Here is a 5106-nt window from a genome sequence, read left to right on the forward strand (position 1 = left end):
CGATCACTGTTTCACCTCTGCATTGAGTTGCAGCATGGTTTATTGCCTACAGTATTAAGAGCAGGAGGTCGATGTGTTCATAAGAATGCACTGGGTCACGAACCGAGCTTATTAGTATTAAGGTGGCGCGCGAGCGTGAAGATGGGACCATTTTTCATCATTGGACCTTGAGCTCGTGGGTTTTTTGAGTGCTTATTTGAATGTAGACACATTAAGAGATATTTCTAGGCATTTCCTAGCACCAACCCCCTCCTATCCTTTGGATGGCCTCATTTAAAAAGGACTTAAGGCCTATGTGCTGCACCAGTTGCTCTGGTTTAGTTTAAGTGCTGGTAGCCCTAAGTGATTGGGGGTGGAGATTCACTGATTATGATAATTCAATCTGGGAATCATGCTGTGAGAATCAATGAGTTTAAACAGTTCAGATTTAATAACTAATGATGGAATCAATGGGATTATTGGCTCTCAGGCCTCCGAGGGCGCAGCGGTCTTAGGCACTGCATCTCAGCGCAAGAGGCGTCTATAGTAACCTGGTTCGAATCCAGAACGTATCACATCCGGCCATGATTGGGAGTCCAATTGGTCGGCGCACAAATTGGCCCAGCGTCGTGGTTGAATAAGAATTTTGTTCTTAACTTACTTGCCTGGTTAATATAAAAAAATATGGGTTAATTTATGTCTCAACTAGGACTGCTCTTTGACTGATTAGATCTCAATGGACAAAAGGTTTTAACAAAAACAAGTAGACTTTATCGCCTGTATTGTTCAAATGGATAGGATATCAACTTTCCTAACTTGTATTAATCCATGCGGTGCCTTGTGAGATCAGAGCAAAAATGCAAGGCTGTTATTTCACTAATTTTTAATCGGCGGAGAGCATCCAACGTTGCTTTATTTTGTCGATGCTATATTATTAATTTCAATGTCTCGTTATTGAGAAAACAAACCGTTTAATATTGGACAATACACCAACGTCCAGCTGCAATCTTCCTGGTAAAAGTAATGGAATTATATTTTGACAATGTTGTCCCTTCTTTGCAGGAAATTTAAAAACGCTCCCCTCTGCGTTCAAACAAATAGCATATTCTTGGAGAAGAGGTAAGATTGTTGTTAGTACGATTACCTGACTGAGTGCCGCCACGCACCTGATAGCCTCAGTCAGGAGGCACTGTCCACTCCATGCATGGCCCTGAATGTTACGCGGTCACTCAAACTTCAGCCAAGAACACAGGTTGTATTTTTTATGTAAACTTTATTATTTTCCCCGACTTAAATATAAATTGGTGGAATATATAGGAGTAGTGGCAATTATTAGTAATCACATTTAAGTAAAATGGATGCGAGGCCCATAGCCTTTTTATTATGAACCCACATCACACATGACGGTCTGCACCCCTTTAAAAAAAAATGTCACATGTTCTCAATTATTGTTTTTGTTAACTATAATTTGGTCTAATATTTTTGACATTACTTAAAGGCAAACCAAAGTTCCAATTACGTTATACATATGTGAAGCCTATTATATATTTAAAATGAGTTAATGCTCTTTTTGAATCAAGTATCATGTGTGAATAACCAGGGCACTTAATTGTTTTTATTTCAAAATAAGAAGCTCTATGCCAAATGGAAATAGAGGAATTTCAAACAGGAAACCTACAAATATCTGCATCACCTGATATAAATAACTAAAGCACCATTGATAACGTGTATTCGTCTCTCCATCGGCATAAATGAATATTTTACTTTCCTTACTTACTTACATACTTACTTATCAGATCAATAGTATAAGTCAACGTAAAATAGCCGATCTCCAAGCAATGGCCATTGATCATAGGTACTACTTGTATGAGGTATGAGAAGAAAAATCGCATGCTGGCCATACACGTTTAATGTCCTGTAAAACTCTTCATATAGATAGACAAAATAATGAAAGATAACCCCTAACATTGTAAAACGGAAAACCTCAACGAGTCATTTTAAGAAACATGAATAAACTATAGAGCTATATAGGGCTATAACATCATTCTGGGATTGCATTACCTGCATATTCTTTAAGGCCCAGGGCAGTCACCCCAAACGTGATTTTTCCTAAAGTTCTAATATTCCATATTAGGTTGAAAAAATATATGTGAAATTTTGTGAAAATGATGAATAAGCCCTTTAGTGTAAATAGTTTGTTTGAAAAGATTGCCTGAAATTTCCGCCTGTTTTGTGGGATTGGAGTTTGCGCCTGAAGACACGCCAGGCAGTAAATATTGGATGCTAATAGACCAATAGTAAAGAGAGGGTCCAAACCCTCTGCCAATTAAAACTTGTTCGATTTCCCTCCCCATTTCAGACCACCCCCATAACACTCCTAGCTAAAATTATTGCTTGTGAAATTGTCCTTGCCTAGAAACTATTTTGGGTCTTTTTGACCTTTTAATTTGGAAACAATCACAATAAGTTGTTACCCAAAAAATATTTGATATTGAAATGAAAACAGCTGCATTATACCTTTAAGGCTATTTATATGTTCATGCTGAGAATAAACAAATAATTGACTAGTCACTCAAAGTGTTTCATTGAACATTTTAAATAAGAACTTACCTGAATGCGAAATGAATAGCTGAATAAAAATGAAGTCCCTAATTTTTACTTGGAAGAAGTCAATTACATTCTCCCTTGATATAAATATTTTGTTAGTTGTTTTCCAACGAAGACACTGTCTTCAGTGGGCCTATTCATGTTCCATATTGGTTTTTACTCCAGTTGTGCTGCCAACGCTACATTTAGCTGAAATAATGGAATTTAAATAGCATATTTCAAATATCAAAAATATGGAAAACATCCCATGTCTGATGAATGCAGCCTATAGCACTCTCTACACTTTGGCCTACTATTTTAACATTAGTAAAATCAAGCAGGTAGGTTTTTTTCACATTAACCTCGGATTCTATTGAATAAACATTGCCTTCTGGTTGCTTACCTATGCTATAATTATGCCGTATTATTTATATTAAAAAAAAAACACTTCATTTGCACAATTTTCATTGATGGGAATATTAATTTCAATGACATTTCCATGCAACCAAAGACCCGATAAGAATACAACCACTAAGCATGGCAGAGACGTGCTAATTGAAACCAACTGCAGTCATAATTCAGAATTTATTATGTCCATTGGCAGGGTATGCCGGCTACTTACGATGTTTTCCATAATTTATGGGCATGTGGTTGGTTTTAGAAATATTCCTCTCTTGCGGTAGTGCCCGGATTAACAGAGAGAAAAAAATCAGACAAACACACACTGTTTCATTTGCATGTTGTATCCCACGGTGGAAATTACCAATGGCGTGCAATTAATAGCACATAAATTAAAATGAGAGAGTTCTACATTCCAGGCACAGGCGGTCCTTCCTAGAGGAAGAGAAAGGCCTCCGTTGGCGGAAAACAAGCAGAAGTGTTCACACGCTAAATTAGGGAAGGAGGGAGGAAAGTGTTTTCTGAAATAGGCTACATCAGCCTATACACCCCCCACCACTCTTCCCAAGGACAAGTAGGCTAATCGATGAAATGAAACGGTACGCAGAATACTCTAGCTTCCTTATAAAGGTGGCGTTTCCACTTCCACTTAACCACTCCATAAACATCATACAATATTATATTAAAAAACATATAATTATGGAAATTGTTTGCAGTTATGTTATTGCACTATAAATGGTCATGTTCAGTTGGTCCATTTACGTTTGACATATTGCCCCACCCCTTATGTCGTATATAATTGTATGGATAAAGGTTTACAAAAACATTTTTTTTTGATTACCCCATACAGTGCCTAGTGAAAGTCTACACACCCTTTTCACAGTCTTCACATTTTGCTGCCTTAAAATTGAATTTACATTCGATTTTTTTTCCTACAGTTGGTGGAAGCACCTTTTGCGGTCGTTAATTACAGTTGTGAATCGAAAATACAGCAGTATTCAAACCTTGTCTATGATTTTCAAGCATATTCAAATCAGGACTGAGACTGGACCACTAAGGGACACTCAATACCTATTGGAAAGCAATTCTGGTTTATCTTTGGCATTGCGTTATTGTCCAGCTGAAAAATAGAACTATCCCAGTGTTAGGTTATCAGAGAACTTAAGAGTGTTTTCTTCTAACTTTTTTAGCTTGGCTTTGCTCCTACCATATTTATTTTGATCCATACCTATAAGCATACCTATAACATGATTCTAACACCACAATACTTTAAAATACAGAAGGTTTCACTCTGTGTTGTGCTGTATTGAATGTGATCCAAACCTGTAGTTTTTAATTTATGCCAAAAAGTWAATTTCCGCGTTATCTTGCAATATTTCTTAACAGCTTTGTTGCAAACAGAATGGATGATATGGAGTGGATTTTTTTTAATACAGGCTTCCTTCTTTGTCATACAGGCCAGTAATGTGGAATGAATTCAATGTTGTTGATCTTATTTTCAGGTATTGTTGTGGCAGCATCATGGTATGCTTGTCACCAGCACCAGGATCAAAATAAATATGAAAGGAATAAAGCCCAACTAACAAAATGTAGGAAACCATCCATAGTCCTCTGAAAACCTCATCCTGGCGGACAGTTTTATTTTTCAGCGGGACAATTACACACATTTTAATGGCAAAGACACACCAGAACAGATTTTCAAGATGTTAGTGTTCCTGGATGTTCCAGTCTCAGTCCTGACTTAAATAAGCTTGAAAATCAGAAACGAGGTTTGCATATTTACAAATTTACTGAGCTTGAGGAATTTTTACAAAAACAATGGATACACATTGAGTGTACAAGACATGCTCTTTCCATGACATAGACTGACCAGGTGAAAGCTATGCTCCCTTATTGATGACACCTGTTAAATCCACTTCCATCAGTGTAGATGAAGGGGAGGAGACAAGTTAAAGCAGGATTTTTAAGCCTTGAGACAATTGAGATATGGATTGTGTATGTATGCCATTCAGAGGGTGAATGGGCAAGACAACATATTTAAGTGCTTTTAAATGAGGTATGGTAGTAGGTGCCAGGTACACCATTTTGAATGTGTCAAGAACTGCAATGCTGTTGGGTTTTTCATGCTCAACAGTTTCCCGT

This window comes from Salvelinus sp. IW2-2015, linkage group LG6.1 (genome assembly GCF_002910315.2).
Source record: "Salvelinus sp. IW2-2015 linkage group LG6.1, ASM291031v2, whole genome shotgun sequence".
Taxonomy (NCBI): Eukaryota; Metazoa; Chordata; class Actinopteri; order Salmoniformes; family Salmonidae; genus Salvelinus; species Salvelinus sp. IW2-2015.